At 37.7% G+C, this 15431-nt stretch overlaps 1 long non-coding RNA gene across 1 annotated transcript; it reads right to left on the bottom strand.

The window, feature by feature from the left end:
• Positions 1–11219: 11219 nt before the first annotated feature.
• On the bottom strand, positions 11220–13731 carry LOC125276562. Its single transcript, XR_007186696.1, has 3 exons — positions 13444–13731; positions 11488–11563; positions 11220–11403 (listed from the first exon to the last, which is right to left on the bottom strand). It is a non-coding gene; the product is annotated as an uncharacterized LOC125276562 (long non-coding RNA).
• Positions 13732–15431: the final 1700 nt, after the last annotated feature.

The raw sequence follows: 15431 nt of genomic DNA, 5'->3' as shown, positions 1-15431 counted from the left end.
GATAATTGATTCCTTCATTTTATTTCAAACTGGCACTCCTGCTTCCAATAGTTGACTGACTCTGTGAGAGAAATGGCTGTATATGAACCCCGCAGATGGATGAATATAGAGTCAGGGATTCTGTAGATAGAAATAGTGCCCATTTGTGGTGAACCATTTTGAAGCCATCAGCCTGAATAAATGATAGCTTGATGGCAGAAGAGTGCGGGACTGATAAAGATTTCAGCTGAAAATCCACAGTTCTTTTGAGGGTGAGAGAGTGAAGATAACTAGCATGCATCCACATGCATCTTCATCAAGATGCAAGTTTAATCAACAGCTTCCTCAGGATGTAATTTTATACAAGTCTCTCTAAAGCTGATTTGAATGCAGATATGAAGGACTCATCTTGCATTGCTCTACTCTGAGAAAACAAACAACTTTAATCGTTACTTCTGTTTATTGCCATCTCAAACGGATTTGAAATTCCACAGTGGCAAAACACTGCAAAGTCCAATAATCTAGTGCATCTGACTCATAACAGGAGACTGCAGAGCGTCAGAGCCGAAACACACTTTAGTTGGAATTGAGCTCTGAATTTGAATAGACAATGCACTGATTCTTAGTACTGAGACAAAAGAGGCTAAAAGGTTTATGTATCAAAGAATTATTTATGATTAAACTCTCCAACCTGTTCAGAGGCTTTCACCTGTGTGCGTGCAGTTTTCTGCTGTTTTCCCTTGCTTATCGCTCAGTCAAAAAAGAAAGGTTGAGTAAATATTAAAGGGTCGTTCCAAACCCGTAAGACCTCCGTTCATCTTCGGAACACAGTTTAAGATATTTTAGATTTAGTCCGAGAGCTTTCTGTCCCTCCATTGAAAATGTATGTACGGTATACTGTCCATGTCCAGAAAGGTAATAAAAACATCATCAAAGTAGTCCATGTGACATCATTGGGTTAGTTAGAATTTGTTGAAGCATCGAAAATACATTTTGGTCCAAAAGTAACAAAAACTATGACTTTATTCAGCATTGTATTCTCTTCCGGAATCCTTTCCATTGAATTGATTCCATTGAATCCTTTCATCTGTCGGCGTTGGTGATGCACTTGTACGTCGCCGTGGTTGTTTTTGGCGATTAGGACATCCGTGACATTTTGAAGCATCGAAAATACATTTTGGTCCAAAAATAACAAAAACTACGACTTTATTCAGCATTGTATTCTCTTCCGGGTCTGTTGTCAATCCGCGTTCACGACTCCGCTTCTTCTTGTTCTTGTTTCCTGTTTTACGGCGGTTGGCATCCAGCTTATTGGTGCATTACCGCCCCCTTCTGCTCCGGAGTGTGGTTCACGACTCCGCAGTGACGCTGCTGATGTAAGACGCTGCTGACGTGTTATCCGATGCGCCAGAGCTTCGTTTACAGTCTGAGGGAGACGCACGCTGTATTCAAGCTATTCTACATTGTTTGTATTTTGGTATTGCTATATTTTTTTAAATGGTGCATAAGTGTGCATGTTGCGGATGTCCTAATTGCCAAAAACAACCACGGCGACGTAAAAGTGCATCACCAACGCCTACAGATGAAAGGATTCAATGGAATCAATTCAATGGAAAGGATTCCCAAAGAGAAGACAATGCTGAATAAAGTCGTAGTTTTTGTTATTTTTGGACCAAAATGTATTTTCATTGCTTCAACAAATCCTAACTAACCCACTGATGTCACATGGACTACTTTGATGATGTTTTTATTACCTTTCTGGACATGGACAGTCTACCGTACATACATTTTCAATGGAGGGACAGAAAGCTCTCGGACTAAATCTAAAATATCTTAAACTGTGTTCCGAAGATGAACGGAGGTCTTACGGGTTTGGAATGACATGAGGGTGAGTCATTTATGACATAATTTTTATTTTTGGGTGAACAAACCCTTTAAGTACAGTTTAGACACAATATTGCCAGTTACTTTGTTTTTTTCATTGTCAACTAAAATACACTGCTCAAAAAAATTAAAGGAACACTTTGAAAACACATCAGATCTCAATGGGAAAAAATATCATGCTGGATATCTATACTGATATGGACTGGGTAATGTGTTAGGAATGAAAGGATCCCACATTGTTTGATGGAAATGAAAATTATCAACCCACAGAGGACTGAATTCAAAGACACCCCGAAAATCAAAGTGAAAAAATGATGCAGCAGGCTAGTCCATTTTGCTGAAATTTCATTGCAGCAACTCAAAATGGCACAAAATGGTAGCTTGTATGACCCCCATGTGCTTGTATGCATGCCTGACAACGTCGGGGCATGCTCCTAATGAGATGAAGGATGGTGTCCTGGGGTATTTCCTTCCAGATCTGGACCAGGGCATCACTGAGCTCCTGGACAGTTTGAGGTGCAACCTGGAGGCGTCGGATGGACCGAAACATAATGTCCCAGAGGTTCTATTGTATTTAGGTCAGGGGAGCATGGGGGCCATTCAATGGTATCAATTTCTTCATCTTCCAGGAACTGCCTCCATACTCTCGCCACATGAGGCCGGGCATTGTCGTGCACCAGGAAGAACCCAGGACCCACTGCCCCAGCGTAGGGTCCGACAATGGGTCCAAGGATTTCATCCAGATACCTAATGCCATTGTCTTGACTGTAGAGGTCTGTGGATTCCTCCATGGATATGCCTCTCCAGACCATCACTGACCCTCCACCAAACCATCATGTTAAACGATGTTACAGGCAGCATAAAGTTCTCCACGGCTTCTCCAGAACCTTTCTCGTCTGTCACATGCTCAGGGTGGACCTGCTCCCATCTGTGAAAAGCACAGGGTGCCAGTGGCGGACCTGCCAATTCTGGCGTTCAATGGCAAATGCCAATCGAGCTCCACAGTGCCGGGCAGTGAGCACAGGGCCCACTAGAGGATGTAGGGCCCTCAGGCCATCTTCATGAAGTCTGTTTCTGATTGTTTGTTCAGAGACATTCACACCAGTGGCCTGCTGGAGGTCATTTTGTAGGGCTCTGGCGGTGCTCATCCTGTTCCTCTTTGCACAAAGGAGGAGGTTTATTACTAACTGTAGAGCCATGACGCATCACTGTGATTTGTATTCACGAGTGGGATGGCCTTCTCTGGACACTAGGAGGAAGGGACATTGGTACACTTTTATTTTCAAGGCTATGCTTGGATTACTGCCCCCGTACATATGTACTTTAATCACACAGAGAAGTGTTGACTCATACACCCTGCGATCAAACGATCAGCTGTTGCTCTCTGTTCCTTTTGCCCGCACTGAGTTGGGGAAGAAAGCCTTTGTCCACTCGGTTCCTTTTGCTTGGAACATGTTGCAGAAGGACTGGAAACTGACCGAGTTCTTGTCCTTAAAGGTGCCATTGAATTGAAAATTGAATTTTCCTCTGCATAGTTGAATAACAAGAGTTCAGTACATGGAAATGACATACAGTGAGTCTCAAACTCCATTGTTTCCTCCTTCTTATATAAATCTCATTTGTTTAAAAGACCTCCGAAAAACAGGTTCAACATAACACCAACTGTTACGTAACAGTCAGGATCATTAATATGTACGCCCCCAATATTTGCATATGCCAGCCCATGTTCAAGGCATTACACAAGGGCAGCCAGTATTAATGTCTGGATCTGTGCACAGCTGAATCATCAGACTTGGTAAGCAAGCAAGAACAACAGCGAAAAATGGCAGATGGAGCGATAATAACTGACATGATCCATGATATCATGATATTTTTAGTGATATTTGTAAATTATCTTTCTAAATGTTTTGTTAGCATTTTGTTGCTAATGTACTGTTAAATGTTGTTAAAGTTACCATCGTTTATTACTGTATTCACAGAGACAAGAGAGTCATCGCTATTTTCATTTTTAAACACTTGCAGTCTGTATAATTCATAAACACAACTTCATTCTTTATAAATCTCTCCAACAGTGTGTAATGTTAGCTTTAGCCACGGAGCACTATCAAACTCATTCAGAATCAAATGTAAACATCCAAATAAATACCATACTTACGTGATTAGATATGCTGCATTACGAACACTTTGTAAAGATCCATTTTGAGGGTTATATTAGCTGTGTGAACATTGTTTATGCAACAATAGAGTCGAGAGCTCTGGGGGGGGGGCGTAGAACGTGAGCAATTAAAGGGGCCGCAGCATGAATCGGTGCATAGTTAATGATGCCCCAAAACAGGCAGTTAAAAAAATTATTTAAAAAAAAATCTATGGGGTATTTTGAGCTGAAACTTCACAGACACATTAGGGGACACCTTAGACTTATATTACATCTTGTAAAAAAATGTTCGATGGCACCTTTAAATGCTTTTAAAACTAAGCTGAAAGCAATAGAGGCTGCCTCAATAATGTGCAATTGTTTTTCATAACCTGTGTTATTTTAATGTTTCTTTGTTTGTTTTGCTGGACTCTCTTGAAAAAGAGGTTTCTTAATGGGTCTCTCCTGGTTAAATAAAGGTTAAATAAATAAATATTACATTCACTGCTATTTCATTTACATTTGTCATAAGACAAGTCCAACAAGAGAAATGTACCACAGGATTCAGTGTACTCACAGACTTTTTTTCTACAAATACTTTTTTTGGATTTCTATTTATTTTTAACAAATCATAAGATTTGTGGATCCCAGGTTTATGCATGTATTGAGACTAAATGTTCACATGTTCCCTCATGGGAATAAGCACAGTGACATACCACACTTAAGAGAGAAGATGGGTTTTAAATGTAAGTGGTTTAACTTGTGTGTTCTTGTAAAGGTGTGGGTCTAGCTTTTTGGCCTGACACAGTCCCAGATGCTCTCATGTCTTATTCATGTATCATTTGGTTCTTGAATTATGCTCGACTAAAGTGTCTTAGCCTCTACTTTGTGTGTGTGAGACATCACTTTTTAATCTCACAGGACGATTTTTCCACCAAAAAACCAAACCATGAGTAGCTTGAACAACTTTGTTTGAACATCCAGCTTCAGGGTCATCAGCTGAAGTACTTCTTTTCAGAAGTTTTCTTGAACTCCATCCCATCTGCCCTCCAGTTCTGCTTCTATAGTTATACATGGGCTTTAATCTTTGTAAAAAGGAAACAAAACTAAAATGACTGAAAATATACACACAGACAGGAACACTGGGATACAGCATGATGTTGAACTGCAGAGAAAGTGTGGTGTATGCTGGGAGTGCAGTGAGTCATGGGTCAGTAAACGTACTGCTCTTGTGGCATTTGGAATTGTTTAGTGTTCCTCTTTTTCTCTTTGTCCCTCTCACCACCCATTTCTCCATCACTCAGATTGAAATAGACGAAGTAAAAACCTTTTCTGTCCACCCTTTAAGTATACAGTACTATTCACTGTGGACACCTCAACAGCACAAATGGTCTACAAAGATTCATCTTAACATCACTGGGAACCTTTTTACGTACACATACATGCCCATTTACAGTGATGAAAATGTGTGAATTACACCAATGTTTGATGATCAAAATGGCTTGTGCAAAACACACATAAAAGAGACATAAAAGTGTGTATCTGAGTCTCAGTGAGGACACATGTCTCATCTGTCAATTCAATAACACTGATTAAAGCTAATGTATCTCCCCTTCAGGCTTAAACCTAATAAACCAGACATGAGACAGTACTGGTGTATGCTTTAAACACAAAGCTCACTTTCAAGATGTACTCTTACCCTCGTTAAAAAGTTTCACACTTCACTTTTTTAAAATGCATAAAATGTTGTTTACTCACTTAAGATCCACGCCACTAGGAGTCAAGTCAAAGTCCATTCAGAAAATATATGGCATATGTTCAATATGTCTTCTGAAGCAAGTGAAAGGAGAAACGAAGCTCTTCAAAACTCTCAATCATTAAAACCATTAGACACTCGGTCATGGATTCACCACATCAACGCCCTCCAGCTGTGTTTTGAAATTCAAGGATTTTGAAATGTTTCCAAATCAAGGTTCGAAACAGTATGAAGTCTCATTTGCTGAAATCACGTGACGTGCCAAGTTTGATACAACTTCTGAACCTCTGGTTCAATACAAAAGATTTGTGAATGTTTTAAAGCTTCATAAAAGAGTGTTTCGAAAATGACCATCACAAAGATTTGTGAGAATAACAGACTGAATTTTAAAGGGTTAGTTCACCCAAAAATGAAGTTTCTGTCATTAATTACTCACCCTCATGTCGTTCTACACCCGTAAGATCTTTGTTCATCTTCAGAACACAAATTAAGATATTTTTGATGAAATCCGAGGTGGGTTTTTTTTTTATCTCCCATTGAAAGCAATGAAATTACCACATTCAAGGTCCAGAGAAATAGTCAACGTGACTACAGTGGTTCAAACTAAACCTCTTGGATTTCATCAAAAATATCTTAATTTGTGTTCCAAAAATGAACGAAAGTCTTACGGGTGTGGAACGGCATGAGGGTGAGTAATTAATGACAGAAATTTCATTTTTGGGTGAACTAACCCTTTAAGACGTTTAAAATCCAGCCTAGCTTTACTTGGTGTCTTCGTGTGAGAGTTCATGAGTATCGATGTCAGTTTTGTTAATTAATAATCCCTTTAAAGGGTTATTTTGCCCTAAAATGAAAATTCTGTCATTAATTACTCACCCTCATGTTGTTCCACACCCGTAAGACTTTTGTTCATCTTCAGAACACAAATTATGATATTTTTGATGACAAGAATACTGTCAGATTTCCTTCCAGACAGCTACGCAACTTGATCTTTGACGCTTAAGTTCATAAAGAGATCTTAAAACTAATCCATATGAATTTAGAGATTTAGTCTGAATTTTCTGAAGAGTCTCGATCGCTTTTTATGATGAACAGATTGAATTTAGGCTTTTACTCACATACAGTATAAACCTTGATCAACAAACATAAACAAACGCTCAACCAAACCTGAATGACACACGAGAACAAACCTCTTCCAGAAGCTCAAACGGGCTGTCTAACAGGTTCATTTGTGTGTGTTAGGTGGCATGTTTGAGTTTCCAGAAGAGGTTTGCGATTGAGTCTCTTCAGAAAATTTGGACTAAACAGCTTGATTCATATGGATTAGTTTTACGATCTCTTTATGAACTTTTTGAAGCGTCAAAGTTGAAAAGGCACTCTATGGAGGAACAGAAAGTTAAAAATATTTTCATTAAAAAATTGCGTTTTGAAGATGAATGAAGGTCTTACAGGTTTGGAACGACATGAGGGTGAGAAATCAATGACAGAATTTTCATTTTGGGGTGAACTAACACTTTCAGTTTTGAATCTTAATAAATAAGTTCCCAACTGATCTATTCCCAAGTTCAACTCATTTAATGATACGGTTACAATGATCACTGAAGGGGAAAATTAGCAGTTAATAACACCGTAAAAAATCTTCTTGTTGTTGTTTTTTTAAACAAATGTATCTTTTATGACTTGGAATATAATGAAAGTCTTACTGAGCACTATTAAAATTCTTGGAGCTTTTGTGTCTTTGAAGCTTGAATGCGTCTGTTCGTTGGTCTTTACATTCTCTCCTATTGTGTTTTAAGGAAGAAGGATGTTTGGAATGACACAAGGGTGAGTAAATGATGACAGAACTGACTCACAAGAGCGCATTTTTCCATAAAACGATAAGGTTCTTCCTTAATCTGAATCATAATAATGGATTTATGGAGGAATGTGCTTTATTTAATCAGACACAAGAGTAAAAAATGCAATGCATATTTTTTATTTTAGGCTCAGATGTGCAATTCCATTGCCCTCTGCATGATGTGTCCTCTATGTTTTATTTTTTTATTTTTTTTTGGATGTGACCCAGCAAGGCAACATGACAGCCATCCCCTCTGACTAACAATCTCAACTGTGGGATCCAGGTCTATATCGTAGACTGTAAAAAAGAATAACGTTTATATATTGCAATTTTCATCCATTTGTTCCAACCAAGACAGTTTAGTAATTATGCTGGTGTATTTAGAGCGGTGAGAACATGGCTGTGTGTTGCATGAGTGATTTCATATTACGAGGCGAGTAATTCATCTCGACTAAGAGTCTCATTTACTTACAATCCACTATTAGGAATGATGAAGCATGCGATCTGATCCTTTATTTGAAGATGGAGATGTTTGATTGGGGGGTAAAAAAAACAGTTTCTATTAAAAGCAGGCACAACTATCAATCTGAAGCTTTGGCGACAGCTTCCACGCACTCATTTGCCATACCAAATTAGTTTGATTTCCATTTGTTCCAGCCAGGGCACAATTTAATCATATCACATCTATTATCCAAAACATGTTTTGATGCTGGATCACAGCAGCAGTATTAGCAGTATCATACAGCTTCATGTTTTATGAATGTGCATGTGTGTATCTTTACGCATGTAATAATGGTTTATCTGAAATAGGGTCAGACAGCCCCTAAACAGACCACTGGCACTGTCACCATAGCAACAGCCAGTCCTGCCATCCCCCTGAACTGTTGCCAACACATAATCTGATGCCTCTCATAAGACAAACAACCACAACACTTGTCCTTTAAACTCAACAGGGGAGGTCTAGAATGATGGATGGCACATCCAAACCTCGACCCAGGCCCTACAAAGCCAGTCACGGGGAGTCTGTGTAGTCATCTTTTCATGCAACACGGGCTTCAGAGGCAAAACATGCAGAGAACAGCCAGAGGCCTACTAGTGTCCAGATCCCACCTACTGGGTCTTTATATACGGAGTGAATGCCTGAAGAGCCTGGTGCTTCATATGAGAACAAACCACATAATAACAAGTCTAGTTGATGGTTTTGTTGAGTTTTAAAGGCATATTATATCTCATTTCCTATTGCAGTTGTATCCTTAAAGTGTTAGTTCACCCAAAAATGAAAATTCTGTCATTAATTACTCACCCTCGTGTCGTTCCAAACCCGTAAGACCTTCGTTCTTCTTCGGAACACAAATGAAAATATTTTTAAAGAAATTTGGGAGCTTTCTGTCCCTCCATAGAGATCCAACACAACTACCAATTTCAAAGTCCAGAAAGGTAGTAAAAACATCATTAAAGTACTCCATGTGACTCCAGTGGTTTAACCTCAATTTTATGAAGTGACGCGAGTGCTTTGTTTGTGCAAATACCGTAATAGCCTAAAAATAACCCAATGCGATTTTCTTGATTGTGCAGCCAAATTCTTCTCTGAATATGTACATCTGGGGGGTGTTTTGGGGGTACTGGATAGCCAAAAATGTACGTACGGGGGTGTAAATCAACCCGTGGAAAACATTTTTACCCACGGCAACCATAGATACAGTAGTATATACATGGATGCCTCATTAGCGGCCGTTTCAATGGGCCATTATAAACAAGAACATTTGAGAGCATGTATGAATATCTATATATGAAACAGACTTCAGCAGATGATTTAGCTAAACTAAACAATACAACAAGACAAAGGCATCAGCTGACACAACATTAAGAAGTTACCATAGTAAAAGTAAAAACATTAAAAATACCATAGTAAAAACATGTAATATTGAGTTAAAGGAGTAGTTCACTTTCAAATAAAAATTAGCCCAACATTTACTCACCCTCAAACTATTCTAGGTATATATGACTTCTTCTTTCTGATGAACACAATCGAAGATATTTTAATAAATATCCTGACGCTTTATAATGGCAGTGAACGGGGGTCACGAGTATGAGCTGAAGAAAGTGTCTCCTCCACATCCATCTATCATAAACGTACTCCACACGGCACTGGGGGGTTAATAAAGGCTTTCTGAAGCGAAGTGATGCATTTGTGTAAAAAAATATATATCCATATTTATGAAGCAAAATATCTAGCTTCCGCCAGACCACCTTCAAATTGCGAAGAAAGTGTAAACTGCGTAGGGAAGGCGTAGGACGTAGCGTAAGCTTTATGAACTGCATGAGTTTTACACTTTCTTCATATGTTGAATACGTACACATGAGTAATTAATGACAGAATTTTCATTTTTGGGTGAATTAACCCATTAAATTGAATTGACAACTGTCATCATTTACCCTGATTGCTCTCCAAACCTTTATTCTGTGAAACACAAAGGAATATATTTTGAAAAAGTCTTTATTTTTGTCTACAATGAAAGAAATAGAGGTCCAAAGTTCGAAATATCATTTGAAATATTTAACGTTTCACAGAATAAAGACATACAGGTTTGGAAAGACATTTTAATTTTGGGGTGAACTATTCCTTATATAGCCATAGTAATATAAATGACGTATTTTCAGATTTCCCACCTTCAAAACTATCTCTGTCCTGTAATCTTCTAAATTTCCCATCTGTGGCATATTTACTGAAGCATTAAACACAGCTGAGTACACAACTATTAATATCTTTCTAAGCTCATCATTCTGCCTGTGTATGTACACTACATGGCCAAAAGTGTGGACACCCCTTTACGGGTTTGGCTATATTTTTAGCTATACTGTCACAATGCTCTCAAAATCTTAAATGTAGACAAACAATGTTTTGAGCCATTTTGTGCTTTTTAAGGCCTTCTTGGATGTTTTTTGGTCATGCACCTGCTCTAAAGTGTGCACATACCATTTTATTTCAGCTATGCCCATTACTGGCCGGTGCATAAAATTACACATACTGCCATACAATCTTCTTCTTTTCAGTATAATGTGGTGTATTAAAGAGCACAATAGGATGTCAAAGAAAGATGGCCTACACAAAACCCAGACCTAACCCCTTTGGGACAAATTTGAATGTTGACTACCAATACCTCACTAATTGAATTTACTGATGCTTGTGTCTGAATCAGAGCAAATATGCACAACCATGTTACAACATCTTCCCTGAATAGTGGAAACCATTAAGGAACCAAAGGGCAGACCAACTTCCTATAGTATTTAATGGTCAAATTAGTCTCTGTTCTATGGTTTACTAAATTACAAATTCAGTGTAACTCATAGTCAATATTGTTTTTTCTCTTCTCTCTTACACTCAGTGTCTGTCTGAATCCATTATTTTTGTTTCTAAGACATTATTTAGTTGGTAGCGCCCCCTAGTGCCACCACTGCTGAATTACAGTAATGCAAGCTGTGTCTCCTAGGGTTACTGCCACTGTCTGCATCATATTTTACCCTCTCCTTTTTTGTGTTGATCGACAAAACATTGTATAGTGCATACATTTTTTTTCTTTTTTCAAATAGGAAGACTCCATGATTTGTCATATGTGTGAAATGCCAGACCTGTTTATCATCCTGAAAATCTCCCTAAACTGCCATTTTTTTCACAAGCAGTGAATTGTTAATTAAAAACCTGCCAATGAAAGTGCCATCAAAATAGATGAATACTGACACTGACCTTGCTGTGAACCTTTAGTTTTTTATAGAGTGAATCCTCCAGTGATCCCAGGACTGGTGTCCCTGAGTCTGTAACACAACAGCCAACTCAAAGTCAATGAGGAGAAGCAGCAGGTAAATGATGAGGATGGTATTTTTCACTCACTCACTCACCGGTTGCCGTTATATTTGTGGTCTGTGGTTTTCACAGTATGAGAGCCACTTCTCAGTAAAGCATGATGGACACACGCTGTGAGGAATAGGAGGTGAATGTGACTCAGTATTGATTCTTTGCTCTTGTTTGGGTTGATGAGATGTCTATGTATGTGTGTGCATGTGTTCAAATTTGTATGGCTACTTATTCATGATTTATTTTTTTTGGTGTGTGACTAAGTATATTACAACAAATTCAGAATGAATTATAGTCACCCTTTCCATGTCATTCAGTACTCTTTACTCTTTTATTAAATACAGTGACATGTGCGGTGTATATCCGCTGCTCTAATTAGCAACTTTTTGTGAGGAATCAAATGTGTTGGACTGTCCTCCACAAAGTGTCACTGGTACAAAAACCTAGAGGTGGTGGTGAAATAGTGCCTAAGAATTTAGTTTGGTAAGCTAGATATTCCAGAAAATTGATGGTTTGGTATGTACCTCAGTTTTGAAGTCAAGGTTCGGTACAGTTCAGTACAGCTGGGGTAGAAAACTGAACAAAATTACTTTTTTTTTTAATTAAACAGTTTACTGAACACTACTAATTGTGTCTTTGTCTTTAAATTAATTCAATTATAATTAAAAGTTTCTTAAGGATAAAAAAAAAAAAGTTCTCTGCTAATGCTGTAAACTCTATAGGGAGCCCTTACTTTAATTACATTACTTTAATATTAAAGGTTAAGAACAAAGCCCAAACTATTAGCCTAAATTCAGTTGCTATTTATTTTTTAGATATAATATCAACATTCAAATAACAAATTGTTTCCAAACATGTAAACTCCATATAAGGCGGTTTTTGCATTAACGTCTAAATCTAATTATAAAATTATGTATTTACTCCAATTCGTTGTTGAATTATAATCATTTATATGGCTGTCATTTTCATGACAGATTTATTTAAACATACACTAAATAATCAAGACATAACTAACCATTTAAACGGTTAGTTCACCCAAAAATGAAAATTCTGTTATTTATTACTCACCCTCATGCCATTCTACACCCGTAAAACCTTCGTTAATCTTCGGAACACAAATTAAGATATTTTAGTTGAAATCCGATGGCTCCGTGAGGCCTCAATGACACTTCCTCTCTCAAGATCCATAAAGCTACTAAAAACATATTTAAATCGGTTCATGTGAGTACAGTGGTTCAATATTAATATTATAAAGCGAGGAGAATATTTTTGGTGCGCCAAAAAAAAAACGACTTATTTAGTGATGGCCGATTTCAAAACACTGCTTCAGGAAGATTCGGAGCATAATGAATCAGTGTGTCGAATCATGATTCAGATCGCGTGTCAAACTGCCAACGGCTGAAATCACGTGACTTTGGCGCTCGGAACAGCAGATTCGACACACTGATTCATCTGTGCTCCAATGCTTCCTTAAGCATTGTTTTGAAATCGGCCATCACTAAATAAGTCGTTATTTTGTTTTTTTGGTGCTCCAAAAATATTTTCCTCGCTTTATAATATTAATATTGAACCACTTTACTCACATGAACCGATTTAAATATGTTTTTAGTACCTTTATTGATCTTGAGAGAGGAAATGTCATTGCTCCCTATGGAGGCCTCACTGAGCCATCGGATTTCAACTAAAATATCTTAATTTGTGTTCCGAAGATTAACGAAGGTCTTACTGGTGTGAAACGGCATGAGGGTAAGTAATAAATGACATAATTTTCATTTTTGGGTGAACTAACCCTTTAAGTAAAATATAATGAATAGGCTAATAGTGCATTTATTTAGCAAAAGAATATAACTACAAGCAGCTGTGGACTCACCTGAGGTAAATGCTACATTACAATGTTCACAAGCTGTTTTATTGACGTCTTTCCGCCGCTGAAACACTGATTGAGCGATTACACGAGATATGATACATTTCAGTAAGTTGTATTGTATCTTTCGACATACCTTCAGATGTTCATTCATGTTTATTCTGTAGCTAGTTTTAAAGAGGAAGAGATGACCGCTTTCTCTCGTGCTCCACGCTGCCGTTTGAAATGAGGCGCCTGTACAGTGATCTGCCACGCAACATCAAAGAGAGTAAAAACCGCATTTTTTGTTTGAATTTCGTGATAAAATGGACAGAATTGGAAAGATGACACTTTGTTTCTTATCGAAAGTAACAAAATGCGGAGCATATTGCGATTATTAAACTAAATAACAACTTTATTCAACAATATCTAGTGATGGGCGATTTCAAAACACTTCATGAAGCTTTGAAGCTTTACGAATCTTTTGTTTGGAATCAGTGGTTCGGAGCATGTATCAAACTGCCATAGTCACCACTGTCAATGCAACCATTGAAATTTCAAAACACTTATGACATAACGAAACCTTGTGTAATGAAATAATTTTCACGTTCCGAACCACTGATTCGAAATAAAAGCTTCATAAAGCTTCATGAAGCAGTGTTTTGAAATCGGCCATCACTAGATATATATTTTTGAATAAAGTCATTATTTTGGGTTTTTTTGGCACACAAAAAGTATTCTCATCGCTTCATAACATTAATGTTGAACCACTATCCACCTTACTCTAAGGCAGTGGTTATCAACTGGTTTTGCTTCAAGACCAACATTTGACATCAAGTGGCGACCCTACATAATACCCCCCAAAATTTATTGCATATAATTAAATGTCTTTAAAATCATTAGTGTAATGAACTGCAAAGAATATGCAAAATTATTAATATGACAAAATGGGAAACTAGTAACAAAGTGTCAATACCACAATGAATTCTGGCATCACATTCTGTCAGCATTTCTCTGAATCACTCCGTCTTTTTATTTTAAATCTGTATTGCTTTGAAATCTTTGGCACTTGTGAATATTTTGTTGTAGCTGGATCAAACTGAGCTCCTTATCTGCACTGTTCACTCCAGTGCCCTCTTACACAGTTCCTTCTGCTGTTCCAAGACCTAGTTCCCCACCAGGCTTGGACTTTGTGCATTTGAGGATTTAAAGATCCCAAAAACCTACTTTCCTATACCAACCCTCTTCTTCATGATATCTCAGGTCAGCTCAAAACAGTCTTTATTGAGGGCTCCTTACAAAGCCTGTACAGTATGGTTGAGCATTCAGGCATACCACTTAATGTCCAGAGGGGAAGAAAATACAGCAGCCTGTCATCGTGTCTCAAACTCTTTGCTCCACTAAACAATAAATCTTCTTCCCACAGGGCCTGACATGCAGTTTAGTTCCTGTCAGGCCTGATGGCAGGAGTTTTTTATATTGTAATTTAGCAGACACTTTCGACTGAAACTCTCCCTGGTGTATCCTCCATGTACGAATCCATACGAACTGAATACAGTAAAATCGCCTTGAGAGCGTGTTGAATATTTTCATGCTACCTTGTTCTAGTTTTTCTGATTTTATGTTATTGTTAGCAGTGTTGGGGTAACGCATTACAAGCAACCTGAGTTACGTAATCAGATTACTTTTTCAAGTAACTAGTAAAGTAATGCAGTTACTTTTTCAATTTACAACAAAATATCTAAGTTACTCTTTCAAATAAGTAACGCAAATTACTTTTTCACATTTATTGACTGACAGCTCTCCTGTCATGTTGACAGAAATAAAGCACAGAGGTGTTGTGTGCGCTGTGTGAACATGATGGTTATTGTAGTTCTAGACTAAATGTGAACATGCATTTACTCATCTCACTTACACAAATACATTCAGTATTTCTCAAAATGAATAAAAACAGCGAAATGCAATCTCAGAGTTTTACGCAAACATGTAATAATTAATTATATAAAATTACACAAATATACTTTATGTATTTAATCTCACTTTATTATCCAATGTCTTTGCTGCTGACCTTCAATGATCTGATTCAACCATAATAATAAGCAAAAATTACTTTAGATTTTATTTACAAGTAAGAGTGTTGAACTT

The sequence above is a fragment of the Megalobrama amblycephala genome, linkage group LG10 (genome assembly GCF_018812025.1).
Source record: "Megalobrama amblycephala isolate DHTTF-2021 linkage group LG10, ASM1881202v1, whole genome shotgun sequence".
NCBI lineage: Eukaryota > Metazoa > Chordata > Actinopteri > Cypriniformes > Xenocyprididae > Megalobrama > Megalobrama amblycephala.
This window is presented reverse-complemented; position numbering and strand designations above follow the sequence as displayed.